The sequence below is a fragment of the Ictidomys tridecemlineatus genome, unplaced genomic scaffold (assembly GCF_052094955.1).
Source record: "Ictidomys tridecemlineatus isolate mIctTri1 unplaced genomic scaffold, mIctTri1.hap1 Scaffold_42, whole genome shotgun sequence".
Taxonomy (NCBI): Eukaryota; Metazoa; Chordata; class Mammalia; order Rodentia; family Sciuridae; genus Ictidomys; species Ictidomys tridecemlineatus.
The window spans coordinates 851406-879084 of record NW_027522720.1 but is presented as its reverse complement, the minus strand read 5'-3'; the positions used below and the strand labels follow the sequence as shown (position 1 = coordinate 879084).

At 49.5% G+C, this 27679-nt stretch overlaps 1 pseudogene; it reads left to right on the top strand.

Moving 5' to 3' along the window:
- The first annotated feature begins 413 nt into the window (after positions 1 to 413).
- LOC144373520 (endonuclease V-like) lies at positions 414 to 8216 on the top strand (annotated as a pseudogene).
- The last annotated feature ends 19463 nt before the right edge of the window (positions 8217 to 27679 follow it).

The window sequence follows — 27679 nt, the reverse complement described above, 5'->3', positions numbered from 1 at the left end:
CAAGTGGTGAAGTCAGCATTGACTTACAAGAAGGCCAGGAGGGAAGGGGCAAGCAGGGGTGAGGCTAACCACCACCCTTAGAACAGCTCCTGGAAAATGGAGTTGGGGATCCTCACACATACCAGTTCCCAGGTGGGCACGTTTGAACTGAGAACTCATCTTTGAACTCAATCCCCACCACCATTTGGGGGGAAGGTTATTTTGTCACTTCTTTCAAATCTTTTACCTTGCATATCCTACCCATGGGTGAGGCAGAGAAGGAGGCCATGGGTGGAGTAGAGATGGGAGGTTTGTTTTTGGTAGTGAGCAACAGGGCAGAGAAAATGGAGGAAGGAAGCAGGTGGCCTCAGGTGCCTGCTAGCCTGCATGCCTGATGGCAGTTGGTGTATGAAGAGAGATGAATGGTTAGCCTCATGGCCTTCCAAGAGTTGTCCTTCCTGGTGGATTTGGTGCAGTGGCTATAGAAGCCAGGCCTCATGCCCAAGGCAGATGCCTCATTTCAGGGCAGTAAAGTGGCCCCTCTGCTTCAGCCTGGTCACAGGGGGAGGCTCATGTGAGCCACCAATACCCAGAGCCAGAAAAGAAGAGAATTTTCTAAAAACCTGGACCCCTGTGGCAGTTCCTCTTTGTGCTGCCTCAAGGACAGCCCATACAGAGGAGTGAGAATCAGCTTAGCTGACTGTGACTCCCCTGTAGCTCTGTAGGTCCTCCTTGTGTGTGGAAATTTGATGCTCTACCATCAAGGTACTCTTGCTCCCAAAAGAGGTCAGGGTGGGTGCTTGGAAGGACAAAAGGGCACTTCCAACCCCATGGCAAGAGCATCTGCTGCCAGCAGGACTTTGATGTCTCCATTCTGGACTCATTTTCACCATCAGGCCATGAGACACAGGACAGATCCCCCACCCAGAGAAGAGCCCCCTTTTTACCCCACCTTCACTGCCTACCCTCCTCTTCTCCACAGCACCCTACACTGGCCCATCTCCAGGACCATGATCCAGTGCCAACCTGGCCACTGAGAAAAGTCACAGGGTCTGAACTCAGAAAGCCCTACCCTCACTACCATCCATGAAGTGGACAGAATGGCCTCTTTCCATAATCAGGACTGTGGATGAATAGACCTTGGTCCAGGAGGGTGCTGAGGTTGTTGTTCATCCTGGACACTGCCCTTGGACCCCATGGCCCCAAAGCCAAAGGATAAACTCATGTTGACCTGTATGCTAGTCTTGAGAGCAGCAGGCTGCTCCTGGGCATGGGAACATATACATAGGCCTGAGGGCAGCAGCAAAGGGGACAGGAAAAAGAAAATTGCCAGAAAATGAAAGGAAGAAGAGGGTGAAGTGTTGTGAGGATGCTAATTAGGCTACTGGACCTGTAAAGGAAGAAGGCTTCCTCTTCACCAACCTCACCAATGAAGTCAGGGCACAGAGGGTCTTGGAGTCTGGGCCCTGAGTGCTCTGCAGGTCTGCAGATGGTGAGATTCTGTTAATCCCTCATACTGTTCCCATTTGCAGGCTGCATGGCTTACAGCTGGCCAACCCCACTTCACCAGTTCACTCTCCTCTGCCATATGCCAAGCTTTGGTGTGGCCTGCTACCTTGGTGTCTTCACAGAGGTGACCTGTGCTGGAGTGGCCAAGAAACTCCTGCAAGTAGATGGGCTGGAGAACAGCGCCCTGCACGATGAGAAGGTAAGGAGGGCTGGACAGCCTGAGCCCAGCCAGAAGGTGCCTGGAATGGCCCTGGGGATGGGGAGGATTGGTCAGCTACCTTCTGCTTACCTCTGTGTGCCTAGATCCTGGCCTGGAGTAAAGCACACCTGGTGTTCTCTGGGTGCCTCCGTCCATGAGGCCCTGGGTAGTGCATCCTAGCCTGTAGCTTACAACCCCTTGGGCTGCTGGACTCCTCCCTCTGCTATGATTAGTCTTCCATCTCCACCTCTGTGCTGCTACCACACTCACATAGGTTACTGTAGATTTTGTTGTCCAGTCACCCCCATGCCATCCCAGCTGCCTGTCCCCCTAGCTCAGCCTCCAGACCCTGCTCATGGTGCTGCCTATGCTTTGGACTGCTGCTCCTGACTGTGACTACATCCACTCTTTCTCACTCCTCCATCTCTTTTCTCTGGCCCTGCAAACTGAACTGGGAAGGTGACATTAACACTTTGGCCCTTCCATTGGACAGCAAATTCCAAGAGCTGAGACCCCATCTGTCCTTTTCTCCAGCTAAGGAGCCTGTGTAGAGCACTCACTCCATCAACATCAGTGGAGGGTACAGAGGTCCAGACTCTACCCAGGCCAATGTGATACACTCTGGGCTCACCTTTTCCCTTGCAAAGGAAAGTATGGAGGTGACCCACACATGCCCAATCTCCTGGTAGGAGAGAAAGCAGAAGGAAGGTAAAAGCTCAGTCCTGGCCATAGCCTGCTGCCAGGGTGGCCCCTTGTGCCCCAGACCACTCCTCTACTTACCAGTGCTGTGTTCCAAAATGAGCTGCTGCCCATCTCAAATCCTGTTTTAAGGTCAAGCCTTAGACACACTCAAGGCTGTCTCAGCAGATGGCTTTACTTGGGTACAGTATCCATGCAAGATACATCTCTTCTCTTTCCTGGCTTGTAACTAGGTTTTTAAGAGAAAGAGGCTCACATCAGCACTTCACCAAGGAAAGAAGTTCTTTTAAAGTTTTCTACCTATTTTGTAGATTCAGCTTCTGTGGACTGAAGAAGATGCTTCCCTTCACTCAGGAGGCTCTGGCACTATCTTGGGAATGGTGACTGGCCTGGACCTTCACCCTACTCTGTGAGGTCAGAGGCAGTGCATGCACTCGCACACATGCACTTCAGACCCTCTGCTGTCAGCACTTGCCCACTGTGCCTGGGGACAGGCACTGGGAAGGAGCCTAAGGGACAGGAGTCCAAGAGTTTTCTGCTTACACTCAGGACCTCATCAGAGCCTTTAGCCCCTGTGGCTGGCCTGGACCCAAGGGCATGTGTCCCATATTTCTCTGACCTACCTTTTATGCTATAGGCCCTGAAGAGACACAGCCTTAGCACCAAGCTTCTTTACATTTCTGTGGGCCAAAAGATGAGCCTGGAGACATCCGTGCACTTAACCTGATGCTGCTGCAGGTGCCAGATTCCAGAACCCTTGTACCAGGTGGGGTCCAGCACTTTCTCCTAAACTTCTCACCATTTGTCAGCTCAGTTGGGGTCACAGAGCAGTGGTTTGAGGACAAGAAGGCCCTGGGCTGAGGACAAGCCCATGAGCCCCTTGCTGGGGAACCTGGTGTGTACATATTGGTCCCTAGAGACAGGAGGGTAGACAGGAGGATGCAGAGTTCTCAGGAATTCTATACTGAGAATTCCCGGCCTGTACTTCAGAAGCCACTGTGCCCGACACTCAGCTTCTCCTGTACTTCAACCTCCTTCACCCAGGTACCAAGTTTTCTGGAGGATCATTTGATGTTATCTCTGATGGCAGGGTGCTCCACCAGTCCCCAATCAGGAGCTCAGAAGGAGCATTTCTTAGCTGAGGACCCATGCAGGAACACTTGGGGAGAGCACTGAGGAAGACTTATGGCATCAGAAACTCCAGGGTGTGGCTATACCAGATACTCAACACCTAAACTGGTGCTCAGAGGTCAGGGGATCAGCACTCTAATAAGCCAGTTGGCTCAGCTGAGAGGAACTCAGCCTGCAGCTGAGCACATGATGCCCACAGCTCACTTTCACATTCAGTTATGATGAGGGGATGCCAGTCACATGCCAGTAAGTGTTCCACAGAAGCCATAAGGTGAAAATATAAGGGAAGCCATGATCAAGAAGATATCTGGCTCAGGAACAGCATTTGCAAAGGCTCTGGCTCAGGTAGGAGTTTGATTAGGCAGCTCAGCCAGATGACGGTGGGTCGGGGAGTGTATAAAGCAAACAGGAGCCAGTTTGTATCTTAAGCTTTCATGTTGTAGACTTCACTGCAGGAATTCAGAAGCCAGTGTTCAGGGCTTTCAGATCTGTCTTTTGAGGCAGCAGCTCCTTGTGTACTACCAGGCCCTTGGGCCTTTGGCAGGAGTTCGGGATATGGTCTGTACCTGCCTTTCACATCCAGCCTTGGAGACTGCAGAGAGGTGGGGCAGAGAGACCAGAAGCCTCCCCTCTCTTTCTGCTAATTTGGATCTCACAACTTCTGGGTCTGTTGCCTGTACTGAATGGATGGAGGCAACCACCAAGCACATTCTTTTGAAAGTGGGCTTCAGACCTGCCTGGGCCTGATTGTAGGTTGCAGAATGACCTCTAGGTGGCAACAGCAGCCTGCATACCACCATGGCTGTGTTCCTGGGGCAGCTTTGCAAAGAGGTGGTGAATGAGTGGGCTTGTGGATGTCCACTAGCAAAAGCCTCGCTCTCTCCCATCCAGGATGTTGCTGAAGTCTTAGGCTGGGCTGTCTAACCTGAGTACATCCCCATCCCCAAGACGCCTTTTCTCTTCCATTCTTTTGCAGTGGCCCAATGAAAAAAAAATCCAGGAGATTCTCTCAGAGGCCCTCAGCCCTAGAACTCTGGATTTTGCTATCCCAGACCTGCAGGGCAGGTCTCTGTCCTCTTCTCAGCTTACCAATGAATGACTCCTGTTCTTGCAGCTGAGGTGTCAGCCACATGAAAAGTACTTTGTCCACCTAGAAATAGACAGGTGGCTTGAGCTGAAGAAGAGCCCACCAAGTCCTAAACTCACAAATCAGAGAAAAGTCCCTTGCATTCAGAAGCTCATGTCCCTGTATCTGCTGGGATGGGTATGGGTACTGCAGGCCTCACATTTTCTTTCTGGGCCTATTGGCCTCTCAGCCCTACTAGATAATGTCAGAGATGGTCTTGGAATTGAGCCTCCCTCCTACTGCTTGGTGGACACCTGGTCATAGATACCGCTGCATTGCCAGTGCCAGGTGCAAGTATTCCTGCCATGCTGGGCTGTTGCCTGTCAGACATTCACTGCCCACCTCACCTACTTCCCCAGTGAAGCAGAAGCCATTTGAGGATTAGCTGCTGCTGTCCATGAGTCATATGATCCCAAAGCTAAGCTAAACACATCTGAGCTAGGATCATGGGGGCTTCTTGAGGCCAGGGTCCCAGTTGGGACTGTGCCCTGTTCCATATTCCTTCTCACCAGGGTCTTTCCCAGTCTCCACCTGTGACACACAAGCCCTCTTTTACTCTGATATCCTTGCTGAACATTCTATAAATGGCAGGAGTCACAGTTGGAATGACAGACTAGCTCTACTGGGAGTCCTCAAAAGAGAGTTGAGTGAAGTCTTCAGACTTCATTCATGTGGGGAGCTGCTCATATAGGGAGGACCCTAGGACCCTCTTCATCTGTCTCAGAACCTCAACACTGAGGTTCTTGGCATCCCTGTCACCCACACACCAGTGGCTGTTATTCCTAATATCTGGAAAGCTGGGCCTGAGGTGTGAGGGTATTGCAGACTGTTGGTCAGGAAAGGTGTGTCCAGAGTCTGGCTCAGAATCGCCATCACATCTTACCAAGCTCTATCTCCTTCAGGGTGTCATCTGCTCTTGAGAACACATTTTCAGGACTCTGGGTCACTTCATGCCATCTCCACAAGTTCAGAAGAGGTGAGCACTAGGGGAGGCTCAGGCTGCTCACAGGTGACTGCTTTCAGTAGCCAGCCTCTTTATGCTGCAGTGTTGTGGCTATGAACTGGCCAGGAACACAGGAGAAGACCTCTAGGTGGCAACAGGTCTCTAAAGGGGGAGAAGAGTGAGACAGACTCCTGGCTTTTTGGGAACTCTCTGGAAATAACTAACCCAAAACTTGTCTCCTTGCAGGGTTATCTCAGCTTCTCATGGTCCACTTTACATTCAAGAGACCCTGCCTTGGGTTTCACAGAAATGACATGGCCTCTGGTAGCTCTTCACAACTAGCTATATCACATGCAACCTGGCCCTCTTTTCCTCATCTGTGAGGCAGCACAGTAGTTCTGGTCCCAGGTGTCACAACACAGTCCTGTTGTGAGGACTGTAGATGGGGTAGCAAAGTCCGATGGCAGCCTCACCACGAGGCAGGTACTGGATTGTATAGTTGAAGAAATTCAGGCCCAATATGTAAGTAAGCAGTAGCACAGGCTGCAGTAACAGCCTGGCTTCCAGGCCCTATTTCTGGCACTTCTTACTCCCTGAAAGAAGCTGTGTGAACACCAGAGCTCTTCTGCTCATTCCACTCTATTGAATATAAACCTGCATCCACCTGCTCTGTCTTTTCTTTCAGAATTCATTTTTAACTTGTGCCCCACCAGCCATAGTGGGCCACAGTCGGGGTCCATGCTGGTGTGGTACTTAGGCCTGGACAGCACAAGTCATTCAAGAGCTGTGCATCCTCTGTGATTATTTCCCTTCTTTTCTCATTTCCTTGTGACTGTCCCTAAGCCTTATTAAGCTGAGAGACAGGCCACTGGGACTGCCCAGCTTCACAGTTGAAGCTGTCAATCTAAGTACAGGGTGGGCCTGTCAACCTCTGGGCAGACGCATCCTCAGGCCTTCCAAGGACCACACAGAGTCTTCTGGGCTGGCTCTGGCATTTTATGGTAGCCCTTTCTCCATGTCATTACCAGGAACCAGAATGCACAGAGTCCTAAGGCATGACCCAAAAGAGGCCTGGGAGAGCCTGTAGACCACTAAGGACCACAGCAGAGGCCCCAGGGCAGGCTTGGAGGCTCACAGGAAAAGCAGGGCCAAGCAGAGTGGAGAGAACTGAGTGCTGTGAGCACTTGGACTGCTAACTTTCCACTCCACCCTCAGGAAAGTAGCTATGAGGACCTCACCCACCAAACCACAGGTAGAGGCCCATCAGAACATGGAGGAGGATCCTGGACATGCCCATTGGAACACCTAGTATGGCCAGTGGCAGTCTATCCTATCCAGCACTGACTGGTGGATGTGGCCACAGTGCCCCAATAGGACAGACCTTCCCAGCGCCAGTTCCAGACCATAATGTGTCTACAATTGCCCTCCTAGAGTATGTGAAGAGGATTTATGTTCATGTGCACAATGGACCCAAAGCTGTGTGAATATCACAGCTCTCCTGCTCAGTCCATTCTTTGAATATAAACCTGCCTCGACCTGCTCTGTCTTTTCTTTGAAGGTTCATTTTTACCTGGTGCCCCACCAGCCACAGTGAGCCACAGAGGGAGTTCACACTGGTGTGACCATGCTTCAGTACTCATGAGTCTGTCCTCAGCCTGGAATGAGGCCAAGGCATGGGCTGCCAGGGGTTCAGAGGATGCCAAACAGGAAGCCAAGTGAGACCCTGTGCCCACTGCCAGAGAGCTAGGGACACTCCTGCCACCCTCACCCAGAGGAACAGCCTCAAGCCCCGTCTCCAATGTGGGAAGGCAACTTGTTCCCTGCCTAGCTGGCCACTTTCTCTCTTTACCTGAGCTTGAAGTGGAAACTGAGAGGAAGGGCACAATGGATTGCCCACCTGTGACCTGCCTCATTCCCAGTCCTTCATGTACCAGTTCGCCCCCCAGACTCCAGGCTCCCAGAGTGGAGTTTGCAGAGAGTAGGTGGCTGTAGATCCTCTGGGACCCATTTCCCCAGTTCCAGATCAAGATGGAAGAAGGTAATCAACAATGGAGAAGAGGATGGAGGTGTGTCATCTTTAAAGAAATGGAGGACAGTGAAAAACCATGTCCCTGAAGTGTCCCAGTCTATTCCCAAGTCACATTAAGCCCAGACAAGAATGTCCAGGTAAATGCCATCCTGAGGGACACTGACTCTCACACAGGGTATATAAGGCAGACCAGAATTCTCAGAATGAGCTGTTTTTTGTTTGTTTGTTTGTTTTTGTTTGTTTGGGGTTTTTTTGCACACAACCTAGGACAGAAGCTTTTTTGGATGCTTGTCATAAAAGAATAAAAGCAGATGAAGGACTCTAATGATGTCACTGCTGTGGCCTGACAAGTAAACCCCTCTCCCTGGATGACCGGCCTGTGTCGGGGGCACCATGGAGATGAAAATTTCCTCTTGTTTTCCAGCTGCCATTGGACAAGGTATAAAAAAGAAAGATTTGCATGAGGTATACTGGGGCAGGGGGAGGGGTCACTGCCTGTCCAACTTGCTACCCTGGGCTTTCTCCATGAACAGCTTTCAATACACCTATGTCCCTTGGCATGGTGGCACACACCTGTGATCCCAGCAGCTCAGGAGGCTGAAGCAGGAGGATTGTGAGTTCAAAGCCAGCCTCAGCAACTTAGTGAGGCCCTATCTCTAAATAAAATATATAAAATATCTGGGGATGTGGTTCAGTGGTGAGAAACCCCTGTGTCCAATTCTTGGTACCAAAAAATGTACACCAATATCTTACATGCCATATGTGCATAATTCCTTGGGTCTCTGAGCAACCTGTCATATTACCCTAGTGCATCTGGGCTGTGGACCAAACAAAAAGGCAGCAGGGAAAGAGACTCTACCACATGCTTTGCATGATGGCTTCCTGCTGAGGCCAAGGGACAGCCCAACATATCCTGACTAGATACAGCCCAGCTGCCAGGCCCCTCATGCAAGGAGGTGTGCATTGAGTGTTTAGGACCCCCTTGGGGTGGGTCTACAGTAACCTCTGAGAAAGCTGACCACCAGCTCTCACTTGGAACCTGCTTTCCTCATAAGGTTTGGCAGACATTAGATATGCAACTACATATGAAGTCTCTTGGACATGCAGAAAATCCCCAGTAAGTGAAGTGTGGATGAGCAGGTGTTTAGTACCAGGCAGGGCCCAGGAAAAAGATGGTGGGCAGAGGGCTTGCACCTGCGCACTGAGCACCTGTTCATGGGTCAGCCTCTTAGCCAAGCCACCCAGTGGAATTCTGTCAAGGGTGTTAAGGAAATAGGACCATAGTGAAAGCACCCAGAACTGTCCTTCTAAAATGTCACTTCCCCAGGCAGACATGAGCAAGGCTCTCCAGGGGACACATGACTGCCACAGGCTTGGGCAGGCATTGCACACACAGAGAGCCAGGAAAAAGGTGGAACTCTCACCCAAGTCCAGGTGTAGACACAACTTTGAGGACCCCTTCCCACTGAGGATTGGAGACATTTGCCTGTCCCTTAAGGAAAGAGGGTACCTAAGTTGACAGCAGAGGGGGCAGAGCCAGGTGGGGAGATATAGGGGCTCCAGGGGACCTGAACAGAGAGCAACTAGTTGCAAAAGACACTAGCAGTGTCCAGATTCCTGTCTGTCTCCCCCCCAGGTACTCATGGGAAAGCTGACAGCTTCATTCCAACCCCCCATCCCCAGACTCTGGGCTGCTTGAGAGGGTAAAGCTGGTGCCCCTTGGCCTCTTCCTCAACATCTCACTAGAGCCATGGGCCTCCTGGAGCCGGCCCTTCAGGGCCTCAGAGCCAGCTCAGGCTGCAGGGGAGACAATATACCTCTTAGATCCCTAGCACAGGTCCCCAGGGTGTTGCTGTCCTGCCTCCTCAGAAGAGGGTCTGAAGGGCTTTGCCTGGTGCTCTGTGTCCTGATGGGAACATCTGTGTACAGGTTCTAATTCAGATTTTTGCTCTGTGTGCTGGGATAAGTTACTTCACCTCTGTGTGCCTCTTTCCCCATCAGTGGGATGCTAGGATCAGTGTCTCCAGAATAAGCTGTGTGTTTGGGGGGCAAGATGGGGTGTCTGCACTTTTCCCTCCAGGCACAGTGCCCCAGATGTAGACACACCTCTCTTGCCCAAGAAAGCTGTCTCTAATCCCTCATGAAGGTCTTGGGGCACCACCAGGGGCCTGTGTGGGATGGGGGCTCACCGACCTGGCCCACCTGCCCCAGCAGCAACCCAGGCAGCCCAGCAGTACCCACTGTACTCCCCTGGCCATGCACTTGGTGGAGTTTTGCTACCCAGATTTCTGTTACTGTGGTAAAATAAGTGAGACAATTACCTTAAAAAGAGGGCATTCATGTTTTCCAGAGGTTTTAGTTCATGCCACCTGGTCCTGTGGCATGGTGTTCATGGTCACCACAGGTCCATGATGGGCCTGTGGCAAGGCAGCACATCATGGCAGGAATGAAGCTGCTCACCTCATGGCAGCCAGGAAGAAAACAAGAAGAGACCAGGGGCCCACTCTTCCCTATCAACCTAGGACTCCTACTAGGCCCATTCTCTACAGGTTCCACTACCTCTGGATAGAACCATGGGCTGGGGATCAAGCCTAACACATAGGCCTCTCAGTGACACTCAAAGTCCAAACAATGGCACCACTGGGCTGGGCTGTCTGCCTGGACTGCAAGATGCTGGTCAACCTCCTCCACCTTCACTGCTTATCAGTTTCTGTTATCTTCCCCTGTCCATGGCTCCCAGCATGAGCAGTAGACCCCTGAGCACAGAGTGGAGCCATCCTCAAGCATACTCTGCTCCAGGCCTATCCTTTGACCAGGTTGTCATCCTCCCTGGGGATTCCTCACAGTCTCTCATGTGGGTGAATCCTGGAGCAAGAATGTGCAGGTGTACAAGCCAAGTCATCCTGTGTATGATCAGAACTCCAGGTCACATGTGACAGAAACTACCTGAAGCAAAAGTGAGTCCTGTGTGTTGACTCCAGGGTGATTCACTCCAGGGCCTACCAGCCTCCTGGCTCTTTACCATCCCTGACCCATGGGGGTTCAGCAGAAACTCTAGATTTCCTCCTTCCTGCATCTAGTGACCTCATGCATGTGGATGTTCTAACTGAATGGCTCCAGCTAAACCCACAGGTGGTGTGCCTTGACTGGCCCAGCCTGTCACAGGCCTTTCCCTGAGCATGTCACTGTGGCTTGGGGTGGCCAGAGCCAGGGTCAGAGCCAGCCTTCACCCACCCATGGAGATGGGGTTTCTCAGTGTAAAATCAAAGCTATGTTGCGAGAGAAAAAACATCAGGTGGGGAAACTGAGGCTGGGGCTTTTTACAGAAGTATAGAAGCCTCAGGGACTCATGAAGCTTTATTCTGAATGCCTAGTAAGGCACCGTCTCCTCCCACTAGCACCCTGTCCCATCCCCTGGTAATTCTCTTCCAATGCCAGCAGGGAAAATGTGTTTAGGGCCACATTATTAACTTGCCAATCTCATTTATGGGTCACAAATGCTAAAGGCTTAGACGATCCACTTATATAATGAGATCTTCAGGACAAGTTACTTGGGAAAATGTCAGGCAGGATCCATCATACTCATAGGGAGAGAGAGACAATCAACCAGAGCAACAATTGGATTCAGCCTCCAGCAGGGCCAAGAAGGAGGGCAGGGCCTCACTGTTTCCTTTACTGGAGCTAGGAACGCTGGGCATGCACTGTGGTATCTGCTACCTCATTCATTTCTTTGTCACCTGCCCAAATGAGTCATGGCTGAAAGAGGGGAATAACAGGGGACAGAGCAGTGCTGAGGAGGGACAGATGTTCAAGCAGGTGGGCAGAGATCAAGTGCCAGACTCAGCTCTTGCCTCTCTGGCCAGAAACACTCATGTGTTCTGGGTGCCTGGGATGTGTCTCCCAGATGAGGAGACACATACCCTACCCATGGCTTTGCCTATAGTAGAGCCCCAGCACCTCCTCTGGTGCAGTAGATAACCCCACCCTGGTCTACTCAGCAAGTGATTGAGAGCTACCAATTGCCAGCCCTCCAGCCTTATATCTATTCATGATACTGACATATGGTATCTCCACATAGATCCACTGGTCCAAGGATACTGCTAATTGAGAGAGTAAAGCATGTCCTCATTAGATCCCTGCTGAAGCAGAACAAATGTAAGATGCTAGGGAGCAGAGGGCAGCCTGAGGTATGTGTCCGCATGCAGCATTGCAGGGGTAAGGGAGGAAGGAAGGGGCAACATGGGCAGGCTGCAGGCTTGGCAGTCGGTTCTGGGTCTCAGAAGACTCCTGGGCCTCAGTTGATGAAGTCCTAAGGAACTGGGTTGGCCATCCTGGCCCAGGCAGGCTGGCTTGTAGCAAGAGCTCAGCTGACAGCAGGCCCCATCATCTCCCTTCATTTCACACCAAAGAAATGCTGAGCCAGTGACCATAGATGCACCAGAGGCTCAGCAGCCCAGCAAATAAGGCCCTAAAATGTTCTAGTTCTTTCTCCAACAAAGACATTCTATCTCATATTGAACCAAAGTCCTGAGAGCTCTAGACCAGAGTCTTCTGTTTTTATTGGGGGCAGCCTGGACCCGTATCAGTGATTATGGTATTGTTACTCACCAGTGCTTTCCCCACCAGGCCCCCACTCCATTCTGTGGTCCCTCTCCAGTGCCCAGCTGAGGATTAGCCACCAAAAAGCCCTACTCCTGGGACTGGAGAGGGCAGAGCTTAGACAAAAGTCAGGGTCTCAGGGTCCTAAGCGGCCTTTCCTCCCCACACAGGTTTGGAGCTTGCTGCCTGGAAAGAGGCTTCTTCACCAACTGGCCACCTGCATCCTAAATGACCAGTGGGTTTAAGATTTGTGGCCACCACCTCCCAGGAGGTGTAGGACCATGGTCCCCTGACCTAGTATGACCATCTGCCCCTGCAGTGATAGGAAGTTAGAGGAGATGGAGATGGGATCCAGGACATGAAAGGCTAGGATGCTCAGGCTGTCTAGGGGAAGCACTGGGGGTGGGGCTTGCCCTTGGATGCAGCTGAGCTTCTGAACGTCTGGGACACTAGAAAGCTCAGGATGCCCTTCCATTGGCCTGTGCTTGCTCTCTGTGAAGTGAAAGTCTCATGGGGTATGACTGAGTGTTTCACCTACTCCTTCTTGGCAAGGGTAGATCTGGGGCCTGGAACTAGCACCCCAACACTGTGGGCTTTTCACAGGGAGTCAAGCAGGGGCAGAGTCTTATCCCTCAAGGGTGCAGCCTGCTAGAGAGGGGCCCTCATCTACTCCCTCCAGGCAGCTGGAGTGAAGGGCTACTGCCAAGACAGCTCTGACTCTAGGTCCATCAGCACCGTTATTCTAGCCCTGTTGGGCCATCTGGGTGTTCTGACTTTTCCAGCCTCACCCTGGACAAGGTGCTTCTGTCCCAACAGAATGTATGGGGGGTCTCTGCCCCTGGCCCTGGCCCTGGCTGACAGTGTTCACATCTGCTGAAGGTGCTGGGTAACCACATGTCAGGCAGTGCTGTGCAATGAGGCATCTGCTGCTACCATCTTGGGGCAGATGACTGCCAGTGAGCTAAGTGTGTAAAAAGGAAGGGATGCCATAGGAACCCTTTCTTGCAGGGAGAATGGGGTGGAAGAGGCAGGCACCTGTTAGCTGGGGAAGCAGGGACCACATCTAAGGGAGAGTTCTGGGATCACATGGGCTCCAAGGTTGGAGTGGGGACCAGAAGCCAGATCACAGGTAGCTTGGGCCCAGCCTCAGACAGGGTGCAGGACTCTGCAGGACAGGATTGGCATGCCCTTGTCATGCCTGGTCTGGTGGTCTTAGGCATGTCTCTTCCCTCTCAGTTCTTTAGGGCCTGAAAGAAAGTGTTGGTTTCTTCAGGTGCTTTCATTTCCTGATCCCTGAGATTGGAAAGATAGGGGCTTCATCAGCACACACATGCTTGCCGTCTGCAGGATCCTCTGGCCAGGAAGTGACAGGACCCCAGCAACCCTACTAGACTCCCCTCAGGGTGTGCAGGAAGGGCCTCCACCCTGCATCCAGAGGCTGAGGCTCCTACAGAGCTTTAAGTGGTGGTCATTGAGGTCTCCATGCAGAGCAAGACCCTTTGTCAGCTTTCCTCATCCTCCTAGGTTGCAGCAAGAACCACATGGTAAAGGGTATGGCCAGGATGCTGGGCAGGAAGCTGACTGAAATATGAGATCCTGCCTGCTTTGTTTGCCTGCAAAGCCAGTCCACTGGACCCAGAAACCCTCAGTGATATTGGGCCCCAAGGAAAGAGAGGTGTGAAATTTCATCAAGGAAACAGCCCAGTCACCAAAGCCTTGTTTTGGTTGGAAGGGTCTGAGGCTGGAAAGAAGGCCCCATGGGCAACCCCAGAGTCCCTGCTGTAGAGTAATGCACACTCAGGCCACAAGGGCTTCTCCTTGGTGACAGAGAACATGGCAGGATAGCCTGTACTCAGTCCTAATGTGCTGGACTTGGAGTCCTGGGCTCTCAGCCTCCTGTAACCAGCACACCACAGTAGGACAGAAAACTGGGGCTAAGAAAGCCTGAGTCACTTGCCCAGGTCACTCAGGGCTACTTATTGCCAAGCTGCACTATGAATCTAGGTTCTGGTCAGCTTTCATGCAGCCCAAGGTATGTAGACCTGTAACACCAGACCAGAAGAGCCTACATTCTCTGGATGGTCTGCCAGCTGCATCCAGAGGTCCAAGGGAACATGACAGGTGGGCCCATTTCCCCTTTTCCCACCTTCCAGTAACCTACACCCAGCCACTGACCATGTGCCAAAGGTCTCCGCCTGCTGTGACTCAGCCCAGCTGTTACTCAGCCTCCTGTTTGCTGGTTCTTGCCTGTTTTTAACTTTTCAAAGTATGACTTCACCATTGAGTCCTGGCAGGGTGACTTCTGCAGCTCTGGCAGGTCCTCCTCTCAAGCCTCAGTCCATGCATGCCCAGGAGTGTCCTTGGCTTCCTCTCACCAAGTGGCTGAGAATTAGATGCTGGGATGAGGCATCCTTGGACTCTGGTCCTGGACAGACTGTCACCCCCAGGGCCAGCAGTCTGTTCATAGTCACCCTTCCTAGGTGCCTCTAAATCCAAGGGCCCAATGTCCGTGACATCATAGATTGAAGACCAAGAGGCCAGAAACCCTTCAAGGGAGGAGCACCCAAGAGTCCCCTTCAGAAGGAAGAGGCAAGAAATGGGGTTTGTCATGGGAAGGCTCAAGAGGTGGGTCAGTGCCATGAGAGGCTGGAGCATCATGTGGATAAGGGCTGTCCCTGGGGAAAGGCAGCTTCCCTGAAACTCAGCACGGGCAGTAGAGGCTGCTGTTTTGTTAGGCACTGAGCCCCATGTCCTTAGGAGCCAAGCAAGGAAGGACAGCCCTGAGGCAGATGGGATCCTTCTCAGGACTGGGCCCGGCATGGTACAATTGGTGGAGTGTTAAAAGTGGAGGTTTGCCGTGTTGAAGTTGAGGCCTGGGTTTAGTCTATGTGAACTCATTTAGGATTCGTGTCTCTCCTCATTCCGAAATGGACTTATTGTCCCCCTTGAGGGCAGTGCTCTGGTGCCAATGAGACAATGTGGGAGCCACCAAGTGTAGAACCCAGTTCTGATCCCTGTATCTTGAAGGTTCTCCATCTTTGAGAAGATTTGTTGCCCACAGGGGCCTGCTGAAAAGGAGTTGGCCTACACTCCACAGGGGATCTGGGAGGAGAAAAAGAACTGCTTTGGTGACAGGTAGTGAGGGATTTACTATGTTTTAAATGCAAAATCACAATAAACTGCAAACAATTCATAGGAAATAAAATTGTACATGACAAAAAATGAGATATTTAATATCTACTCCCAGTCTGTGGTTTGTTTCTTTATTATCTTTTTTTTTTCTTTTTCAGACCATAAGTTATTGATTCATTGATTGATTCATGCATTATTTGTGATGGGATATCATTTTGTTGACAGGCTTTCTTTAAACTCCTGGACTCATGCATTCCTACTACCTGAGTCTCACGGGTTCTTAAAAGTTTTAAATTTTATCAAAGTCCCAATTTACCAGTATTTTCTTCCATGGATTATATGTTGATATTGAATTAAAAACCTACTGTAAAAATGCAAGGCTACCTAGATATTTTCTCATGTTATTTTATAAATGTCTTACAGATTCATTTTTAAATTTAGATTTACAAATTTAACTCATGGAAGTAAAGAGCAAAATGATTGGTATCAGATACTGAGCTCAAAATAGACACATCCACCAGTGGAATATCATAGAAGACACTGAGATAAATCCACACACGTAGAATCATCTGATCCTTGACAAGATGTCAAAAACATACATTGGAGAAAAGACAGCCATTTTAACAAATGGTGTTGAGAAAATGGATAGCATATGCAGAAGAATAAAATGAGACCCTTATATATTTAAAAATAACTAGAAGTAAGTTTAAAATGTTTCACCACAAAAATATAATAGATGAGCAATGAACTAGATAGATAATATTAATAAGCTTAACATTTGAATCATTCTACATTTTGTGTGTGTATAAAATCACACCGCACCCCATAAATATATATAAGTTCTCTTCTCAAAACAATGTAATAAAAATTAGATCTAAGACACAGGTTCAGTTAATATTCATTGAAAGGAGAAAGAATTGTATTAGTGTTATGATTGGAATCTAGAATGTTCCCCACAGGGCTCATGTGCTGAGAGCATGGTCCCCTGGGCATCAAGGTTCAGAGGTGGAGTTTCTAGGCAGTAACTGGATCATGAGTGCTCTGACCTCATCATGGGATTAATCCATTGATAGCTGAATGGACTTCTAGAAGGTGAGACCAAATGGGAGCAAGTAGGTCACTTGGAACTTGGCCTGAAATTTATCTTCTCCACAGCCCATACTCTCCCTCTCTTTCCCTGCTTCCTGGCTGCCCTAAACTGAACAGCTCTTCTTCACTAAGCATGCTACCATGATATTCTGCCTCACCTCAGGTCCAAGAAATGGAACCAGCCAACAAAGGAAGTAGAGAAAGCAGTACTTAGAAGAAAGATTTTAGCACAGGATGCATATATCCAAAGAAGAAAGCCGTAACATCAATAATTTAAGGATCCATTTTAGGAAAATAGAGAAAGAGCCTAAGTAAATCAGGAAAAGATATAAAAATTAGGAGAAAAATCAATGGAGTTTTTTTAAATCAATATCAAAAAAGTCAACAAAATCAAAACTAATTTTTAAATAAGATCAACAGAACATGAGCTTCTAGCAGGAAACTACAAACTGATTTCTCTGACAGCAGTGGAAGTGTAATAAAGTAAAAGCAGAGGTGTGTCCTGGGGGGAGGGGAGAGCAGGTTGTGTCCTGACAGGGCGAGTGCTGCTCATGGAATGAAGTCAGCAGAATGGAAGTCACCGCCTCTTTCAAATGAAACATGACAGTGACTGAAGGGAGGGTGCAAAGGCACTCTTCTCCTGTAGCAGAGCAGCTGTGCCTCCTCTACTCACACCAAAGTGACCCAGAAGAGGACGTGGAGCATCCTGCTTCATTTCTCATGGCACCTTCTGGCCTGAGATCCACTGTGCCTTCCTTAGCCAGTGAGGGGTCCCAGTCCCATGGGAGCTGCTGGGCCCTGGGTCTTCACCCTCCCACACAACCTCAACTGGCCCAAATAGCCTCCATCATCTTCCCAATGAATGCCCACCAGTGGCTGCATGGAGTGTCTAGGGAGGGTGGGCTGCCCACCTTCCAGACTTCATCGCTATCAGAGCATTTCAGCAGACCTCAGAGTATTTGTGAGAACTTCCAGAACTGGCAGCTTTTCAAAATTCTAGTTCACAGGCAACTTTCTGAGAATCTGGATGTGAGAGGACATTCCTACTTCCTTGGGGGAGTATTCAACACAAAGACCCAGAACTCTTCTTGGAGCTCTGAAAAGAGAAAAACTGTGGGATGAAAAAGGAGGCTAACTGTGGGGAAACTTAGAAAGTTTCTGAGGGAGGAGGAACAAGCTGAGAGAGCTACATTCACTGCCACATTCATCTCACATCCATGCATAAAATGTGCCTCATGCCTTGTAAGTTGCCATCACTGCCTTGTAAGAGCAGCAATCTTTATTTTTAATGATCATCACCATTACACAGAGGACCCAAGGTCAGAGCAGGTCCATGGGTTAATGTGGGCCAGGATTTGAAGTTGGATGTCTTGCTTCATATGTTGGTTCCTACTCTAGACATTTCATCTTAAAACATAGGTCTGATTGTTCATGGCACAGTGGATAACTGAAGCCCACAGCAACCATGGAAAAGACCCTGTGGAAGGGTTTGCAGGAATGGCAGCACACAAGCAACTTTGAACAGATGATTTTCTACAAGACTGCAGAAATGGGTCAGGTTTCAGGGCCCAGACCCACTTGGGGGATCATGGTTTGCACAGCAGGGTTTGGTACAGTCTATCACATACCTACGTGTTGGCTTCGAGGCATCGAGCTCTCTAAATAGTGGTTCCCTCTAGCTGGTTGACAGGGCATTCTCTTTGCCAACAATCCCAGCACTCCAGCCTCCATACTCCTGATTCTAACTCTACCTTGAGGTTCAGGGTCAGGATAGAGAGGAGTAACCAGCCCAGTAAAAAGGTCTCCCACTGCTTTCTTGGCTCTGCAGAAAGGAAAAGTTGCACTAGCCTCACTCAGGCCACCTGCCTGGGAACTGGCACCTCTTTACAGAAAAGAGTTGGTTATAACTCATGAAAGTGGCCACTACTTCAACATGATGTTCCAGAAGAGGGTGGCAGTGGGGAGTGCTTGGTCAGGGGAATCTAGCACCTCAGATGCCTCAAGGACATGTGTCTAGTCTTTACTGTATTTATTGTATTATTTTCTCTATGTAATTTTTGCCATTCTAACAAGTGAAAAGAAGATAAAGAACCAGCCTTCATTGGAAGCAACCCAATGTTCTCAAATTAGCTTACTCTTTCACATGACCCATCTTGTGCCTTTGTCTCCCACATGACCCTTCCAAAGCTCATGGTCCTAGCCTCAGTATCCTTGAATTGGGTCAGGACCCCTGGTGTTCCCTGATATAAATAACATCTCTGACCAGTTTCTGGCACTTACCTAATCTGTGTGATTCTTGGCAGGGACAGGAGAGACCTGGAATAAGCTTGAGCTAGGGGCCCTGCCTGGGTCCCTCAGATCTGATTCCCTTAAGATGTTAGGTGATATACTGTGTCCCCAGAACTGTGGTTCACCCTTGGGAGCAGCTCTTTCCTGGGACTGACCCAGCTCACTCCAGGACACAGCTCCATATCACTGCCACCATCTCCTGCCTGATATACCTGACCTGCTTCTCAGCTTGGCCTGTGCCTTTCTTACCCAAACTCCACCTAGGTATGTGGAGTTTGAGGCTGCAGGGGAGATGAAGAATCCAAGGATGCAGTTGTCAGGAGTTTTCCAGTGCCTACATCCTCCTGTCCCTTCAAGGCTGGTTCTTCCAAGGCCCCCAGTCCCTGAGGGTGTCCAACACCCAGGCAGAGTTTTCTCATTCCCACAGAAACTCATGATGGTAGTAAAGGAGGTCAAGAAAGGTTTTTGTCCCAAATAAAAACTTTTCCTTTGGTATTGGGGATTTTGTCTTGCAAGCACAACTGCCCCCTAGCATCTGAGGTCCCAGCCACCCTGTGTTTTGAACTCTGTATTAACTGGGCCTTGTACACAGCCCTTTTCTCTCATTGCTTGGCTGAATACTAATGCACCATCTGCCAGGAATTTAAGTCCTGGTTGGGAATAGAAATGGATTATCAGTTGCTCCAAATATCCTCCCATGTGACTGTCCTAGATGTTCCATCTGGTGCACTGTCACCTCCCTTGGGTCCTCAGATCTGGTTGTCTTGGTGCATGGCAGATCAAGTTAGGTCCCCTGATCTCTGCCTTCTTCCAAGTGTTTAAGATGAAGCTGGATCCCCCATCTATGCACTGTTCAATCCCAAGTACCCCACCTCACAGAAGTGACAGGGCAAACACACCATCTGGACCCTCAGGCGACAGGGCAATGGATCCCATACCCCTGAATTAAAGGTAGTCCACGGTGGAAGAGGGCTTCAGAAATGAGGGGCGTCTGCCATGCGGCCACCGACCACCGGAGCAGGAAGCCAGGAGCAGGACGCAGCCATAGGCTCAGATTTGTGCACAGGGAGAGAAAAGACCGGCCCCCTGTGCTCCCCTCCTTCAAGCCACCAGTCCCTCTCCCCAGCTGCATGTCCCCTTAACCGTCACCCTGCCCACATTCGCGCACCTCCCCGGGTCACAGGAGCTCACCGCTGCCGCTGCTGCTTCGTAGCTCTGTGTCCTAAGTGACCTACTGAACACCCCAGGCCTCGATTTCTTGGTCTGCAAAGTGGGGCAATCACAGCAGAGCCGAAGGAGTTGACCGAGCTGGCCGAGTGAGCGGAGCGCGCAGGAACCCGAGTGGCCCTCCGGAGGCTGGGCTGTGCCTTTCTTCCCCGACGCTTCCTTCGTCTCCCTCCCTTCCGAGCCAGGCACGGTGCTCTCCCACCCTCCCCGACACGTGAGCTGCTGCACTGGCTCACGCCTGGGTCACCTGGCTCCAGCGACAGTGGAGCCCCTCAGCGTGTCGCCGCCAGAGCTGCACAGCTGCGCTCGGGAGCCCTGGCTCCTCCCCAGGATGTAGCGCAGAGCCCGGCTCCAGAGGTCCCAGCTTCTCCTGGGGTGCAGCCTGGAGCCCCGCTCGGGAGCCCGACTCTTCCCCTGGGTGCAGCGCGCAGCGCAGAGCCCGGCTCCAGATGTCTTGGCCCCTTTCCGGGGTGCAGCGCAGAGCCCCGCTCCGGAGCCCTGGCTCCTCCCTGGATTGCAGCTCAGAGCCCCGCTCGAGAGCCTCGTCTCTTCCCAAGTGCTGTGCGGAGCCAGGGGCATTGCAGGTCCTTGGGCTGCAACCCCGAGCGGTGGGAAGGCTCCAGGCCCAGAGCTCAGAGCCTCTGCGAGCCGCGTATCGCGGACCGGGAAACAAGGCGAGGCGGTGAGGCTGAAGGGAGGCGCTGGGAGCCCTGTGGCCAAGGGCAGTTCTTTGGCCTAGGGGTGCGAGAGGTCCCGGGTTCAAAGCCCGGATGAGCCTAGGCTTGTCTCCACTCCCCGCGGCCCCACTGCAGGCCTTAGAAGGCCATGGGGCCACCGCAGCTCCGGAGCCCGCAAGCCAGAGGCAGCCCCGCAGGGAGCACGACCCCTGAGGGCGGAGGATCCCAGGGCGCACCACGCACCCGCTGCACCCGCTGCACCCGCTACACCCGCTGCACCCACTGCACCCGCTACACCCGCTGCCCACGCTGCACACGCAGGTTGGGGCCAGGTTTGTGTCCCTCACACACTTTCTACGTCTTCCCGCCACTCCTCGTAGCCGTATTTGAGAGTGAAGCGTTCCTCTAAAGTTTCGCTCACCCATCCTAGAATCTTAAAAAGTTATCTCCAGATAATGGAAAATAAAATAATGTGTGCAACATTCATAGCCCAGCTTCAAAAATGTACCAAATTTTACCTTCCTTTCTCTCCCTACGAATTGGTAATCCTCTCCTGGATCTGTGAAATTTCTATTTAAAAAAAAGCATATAAACACTGCATCAAAACATGAGAAAGAGACTGGGGATATAGCTCAGTTGGTAGAGTGCTAGGCTAGCATACATAAGGCCCTGGGTTCAATCCCCAGCACCACCAAAAATCAAATGAACACACACACACACACACACACACACACACACACACACACACACACACACGGACTTTCCCGAAAGCATATGTAACCTGTTACTAAGGGAAAACTGCTTTTGAAAGGAGTGGGCAAGCTGCAGAGTAACCCTCTAGGTTGCCACTGACACTATTTGCTCCCCTGACTTTGTTTATCTGCTGGTCATCATTGTTAAGCAAGTCCCAGGGCATTTAGTTGCTTACTTTGCTCCTAAAGATAGAAATAAAGGCTCTGATTTGATGTGGCAGGATTGCATTGTGCCATCGGGCAAGTTTGCTATTCTTGGCCCTTCTTGATTCCCACAAAGCTTTGTGGCCATTTGTCTCATCAGCAAATTCCACCCCGTCCTGTTTTTCACGGTGGACTGTCTACTCCTCTGTCCCCAGTTCCTTGGCAGGCCTTATTCCTGGCAGTTCCAAGGGAGACAACACTTGACATCTCAATGCAAAAAGTCACTTTTATAGCCAAGGGCTCTGGGATTGAGGCACTGAAGACAGTATGAAGATAAACAAGTCTCTGACAGCCGACAGGCATTGCCAAGCACCCACTATAAATTATATTTAAGACTTTCAATCACCATAGTAAGAAATGTTATGCCCAAAACATAAGAATGGAGGCTCAAGGCTCTTCCATGTTTGCCAAAGTTCAGCTTGCTAACCCAGGATTGGATTCAGGGCTGCCCCATGGTGGAAATCTCTGCTGCTTTCTAAATTTAACCCTCGGACAGTACCTTGAAAGAAAAGATGAGGCTAGAGAGACTTGGGTGTCATGAGCCAAGAGAAAATTGGTAAATCCTAGAACACACGAGCTTTCTTCGGGTGGTCCAGGGAGAAACGCAAGAGTCCAGAGGCTAAAGGTTAGAATTGATCTGTTAAGGGAAGAAGGATGTGTAGAACACAGAGATTAGAGAACCAGGAGAGAAGAGTTAGGTTCCCTCTTTTCAGTTTTTCAATTGGGTAGAACGACTTGTCCACTATCCACCAAACAGCTTCACTCAGTGCTTATTTCATGGACTTACAAAGGCCCAGGCAGGTGAGCAAATGGTGTGGCTGATAAGAGGCAAGAGGTAAAAGTGGGAAAAGTGGAAAACTCAGGTCTGTCAACAAGGGCAGCTCTCAGGTCCCACTGACTACAGCCACATCTTACAGGTTTTTTTTAGAAGGACATGAAATTTTCAGTTTTATGTTTTTTTTCAATAAAATGTAAATAGCCTGGAAGCAGCCTTCAGGTCATCAGTTTTCCTCTTCTACCCCAAAAGGCCAGAGTATTCCTACCACAAAAAAATATTAACACCAGTCCCAAAGTTGCCCAGCTTCTGAGGTATCCCAGAGCCCGAAGCTAGGTATTTATTTTTCATGTGTACTTTTTAAGTTAGGGTTAAAAAATCATCTATTATTTCTCATATAATCTGATTTGGCAGAGCAGAATTCGTAGTGAAAGTGATTAGTATTAAATCTCAACAGTTGCAGACAAAAATGACACTAATGAGGAGGGGAAAGTCAAAAGAAACCTCTGGTTGTAGGTTGAAACCAAAGACTGGAAACAAGGTGTTTTGAATGACTTTGCAGACAAGGAGATGGATGGGAAGACTCCAACACAGGTAGCAGTCGGTACCATGAACAAGGCAGGCAGTAAGGGGAGTTTGAGTTTTCCTCCCCACTTTCTCCCTTAATAGGTACATGTTGGGCCGAATAACAACTAACTGCTCTTTGAATAATTCAGAGTACTAGAAAAACCAAACCAAACAAACAAACCCTCATCTAAAGACAGTCACCACTTAATTTAACTGATCTAATCTAATCTAAGTCGTGTGGCAGGTCCGTGACAAAAACAATTGTGAGGTCTCCTTAACCCTGCATACCTATGTGCCTCAGATCCAGGGATATTTAGGATACTGCTGCAAGGTCAGGGAACATGGGTGAAGACACTATACAAAAAAAGAGAATTTTTATTTCTGCAAAGAGTGAAAATTCCATCTGTACCTGAGAGCAGTATGTGTGTCCCTGGAGTCCTGTGAGCTTACATAAACATCTGTATTGATTTTCTTCTTGATAAAAAAGATAAAACTGTTTCTGTCTATTGGATGTTGTCATCCATGCTGGGAACTGAGACAGTCATGGGTGGCCATTAGGGGAGCTCAGCTGGCTCTGAGATGCAGCATAGAAGGATGGGAAGAATCTTTGTTTCAAAGATGAATGTGAAAAGTGACATTAGCCACTCTTGGAAGTGCCATGTCTCCAGACCTCTTTTTATGTCAGATGTTAATTTTCCCTATTTTTAAAGGGAAAATATAGTTATGGTTTCACATTCTTCCAATGAAACTATCTCAATGTTACTTTTAGCCTTTGTTTCACCATCAGCCATAGGGAAATAAATAGCGGGGTGTTGGAGCTGGCTTACACCAGCTGATGGTTAGACTCTTCCAGATCCACTTTTGGTGACATCACATTGGTGGTTTCAATGAAGTCACATAGATGGGTTGAAATTAGTCATGTTGTGAGTCTTCTTTATGCCACAAACATTGGCAAACGTTATATATAAGGGCTTTCATTTTTTTTTGACTCTGTTTACCAGCCTACCACTAGAAAAAATAAAATAAAAATAAAATAATACAAAATCATACCCAGTGTATGATACGTCAAGATCATTGTATTGTCATGAGCAACTAATAAAAAAGAATTTTAATGCAAAAATACATGTATAATGGCATAAATTGATCTGAACATACCTTATATACAGAGGTATGAAAAATTGTGCTATATGTGTGTAATAAGGATTGTAATACATTCCACTGTTGTGGAATTACTTAGTACTCACTAAGTTAAAGACTTCAGGCCTTTGTGATACTTTTTTTTCAAAACATCCTATATCTAAGGTGGACTCAGACTCACGACTCATGCGGTGTGATTTTGTGATTGCTGTTGTCTTTGATACATGAGTTACTCCCACCACTTTTGTATTTGTCTACTATCAAGGGTGTAATAAAATAAACAAAAATGCTTTTAGAAAACATTGATTCCAAGTGCCTCTTCTTTTCCTCCTTTTTCTGTGTATCTGCCAATCTCAACCAAAGACTCCACTTTTACTGTATTGCCCACCTAAAAATCCCCAGCCGTGTTTCATTTCCAACTCTTCATCCAATCTAAGCCTTCCCCTTCAACTTAAGAACTTTTCTCTCTTCGGCCAAATTAACCTACATAATTTGCTTTTTAAAAGCAAACACCAACTTACGTTTTTCTCTTTCTGCAAAGTGCCCTTCCAGTCTGTCTTGATTCTGTCCACATTCCAGATAAAATCAAGGGCATCTCCATAAAGGGAGCCTGACCTCTCCATTGAATGTGACTTCAACTGCACATGGTCTGTTTGGTACTGTAGGGGAGATGATGCAGGAGGGACTTATACAGGGAAAACAGTGGTATAAACGACATGTCAGATACCGACCAGGAGGTCCATAACCTCTCTCCCACAGGCCATTTTCCGGTGTTCTGCATTTGACTAGACACTGCACACAGCACACACACAGCACTTTTCAGTACACATTCCCATGTGTGTGTCCATGTGTGGTAGCTAATGAGGCTGCATCCCCATAGAATCCAGCATTTATTAGCTATTCAATAAAGAGGTGTTTTATTGACTTCGTTTTTTTAACCTTTTTTTTTGGTATTGAGGATGGAATCCAGGGATACTTTACAATTGAGCAACATTCCCAGCCCTTTTTAAAAAATTATTATTATTATTTTAAATTTTGAGACAGGGTCTTGCTCAATTGCTGAAGCTGGCCTCGGAGTTGTGAGCCTCCTGCCTCAGCCTCCCCAGTTGCTAGGATTAGAGGCATGTACCACACCCCCATTCATTATCCTTTTTGTTCTGGTGAAGCCTTCTCACAACAGGATGGGGGACAGATGTTTCCATTCTTCATGTTTTAATTCATGTCTAAGTGTGAGTGTTTACACTTGGAGCCCTTTCTGCCAGTGAGAAATTGGTGCTGATTAGTTTGGATGCCTTTACTAGATTTTCCTAGGAGTGAAGGAGCACTTCACTGGGATTTGGGGCTCATTTGAGGGCAAATTGTTTATTGTAGTAAGACATAAATAGGTGCTTCTGTTTCATTAACTGAAGCTTCACGTTATAGGGAACCTCATATCTGCCTGTCATCTGTTTTAAATGTTTGACAGCTGTCTGGTCATTTGTAGCTGCTGTTGAGGTACAGAGGCCGAGTCAGGCTCCTGCCTGGAGATGGGGGTCCCTCAGGAGTTAGGGTTAACTGTGGAGCTGGTAACTAAAGGGAGTTTGCTTCAGTGGATGGTAGCCATGGTGTGTACAGGGAGTGCTGAGTACTGAGGCAAAGGGGTGGTCGCTGGGGGCTTCAACAAGCAGGCAGGCAGAGGGTCCCAGAGGCAGGCCTGGCCTCGGGATGGGTGGAAATCAGCGTCATGCGGCCAGAGGAGCACACACTGGGGGCTTGTTGGTGTTGGATTAGAACTATGGGTTCTGGAAGGCGTGCGGGAGCTTTTCACCTGGGTTTAAATAAGAAACGGGTACAGACAGGTTAGCAGTAAGCTGGGGTTTACCCAGAGCCCGCCCAAGGATAACCCAGCAACGGACCAGCTCCATTTGAGTCACTCCCTGTGTTGGGAGGATGCCACCAGCCTATCTGTGGCCATTGGGCTAACTCTGCATGCCAGTGCGGTTCTGAAATGGCAGGGTTTTGTTAGTTCTCTGGTAAACAGTTACTGATTCAGAAGGTCATAGTGCACTGCTTTGGTCTTTGAGAAGTTCAGGTCCAAGCCTGTCCTGCTCACCAGGCGCGGTCTTGTGCAGGAGCTTCGGGTCCCCAAATCTCACTGGTGTGCTGGAGGGTGGTCCTGTGTTTCGAATCACCCCAGGGCCTTTAAAAGGTCCAAATTCCCGCGCCACACTCCATACCAATTCAGTCAGAGTGGGGAGAGGTGGCAGTGGGACCCAGCAGTAGTAATCTTTTTAATAGACTTTATCTTCTAGAGCAGTTTAAAGTTTACAACAAAATTGAGAGGAAGGCACAGAGGTGACCCATAGTTTCCTGCCCACAGGCCCCCCAGAGAATGTGGTGTCCCCATGGGGGTCACGCTTGCTGCTGTGTGTTTCATGGATTTGGTCTGTGGTGTCGAGATGCCTCTGCCATTATGGGGTCTCACATAGAATGGCTCATTACTTTTCAGTGATTTCAGTTTGAAGGTTTTTCCTCTCTTTTGGGCCATATTTTGGGGTGAGGCATAACCCTGTTACTGTCAGCCCAGGTGTCCTTCGGCCTCTTGTTCTGTCACTGCGGTGGTATTTTGTATTGAGCACTCTAACACGCTGTGAACCACCATCTGTGAGCTCAGGGACATAGGTTGAAGGTGCAGCATTGGTTCTCAGCTTGAGGAGTCTTTAAGTCCCTCAAGCCCTGGGAAGTGTGAAGTAGGAGTATGTGTCACCTATCAGACAAGCCCCAGAGCACTCGACACGGATGGTAAGACAGACTGCTACAGCTTATTAGAAGTAAAATTGTCTGACTTTGTACCCAAAGTGTCTTATTTTCATCTGCTATGATGAGAAAATATTCAGGTACTTGGTGCAGAATGTCGGGCCGCACCACCAGCGACTCTGGCACTGATGTGTGGACTCTAGTCTTCCATGCAACCCCACCCCACGTAACAGCCCCTCAGTCAGGGCCAGGACCCAGCCGCTGCGGCTGCACTGGAGGTGTTTGTCCCCGCTGGGCTGTCAGGACCCAGGGGCTGAGGCTGAGTCCTAGCTTGTGTGGGAAGAATAAATGGCTGATTGAGGAAAGGGAATCAGTCACCAGAGAGAGCAGAGCAGATGTCGAGGGCCAGGAAGGAACACCAGGGCTTTCAGGGACCTTGATTAGTCCATGACTGGCCCTATTCAGGACCTTTTGGATATTGCTCATTTCAGAAACAGAAAGGTCTTTGAGGCTGGGGACGTGGCCTGCTGGCCATAGATCATGGGGAAGGCGTTGGCCTGGCGTGGTGACCCTGTCTGTGAGATAGCAGGCGGGAACTCCCCTTTGGGAGTCCCCTGAGAGCACCGTCTGTGCCTCCCTGGACCCACAGCGTCATTGCTGTGAATGCTGTGCTGCTTGCAGTGGTTGGAGCCACTCAGGGGCTGAAGCTTATCTTAGGGCTGAGTTATCTGAGCTGTTTGATTTTTTTTATTCTCCTTAATTTTTTTATTTACTTTTACCAAAATTCAGACAGATATTTGTTGAACACATTGCAAAAGTCCAGTGTTCATCCAGCAATAAGGGTGTACACACCGGTGAACGGGGACACCGTCCCTGCATT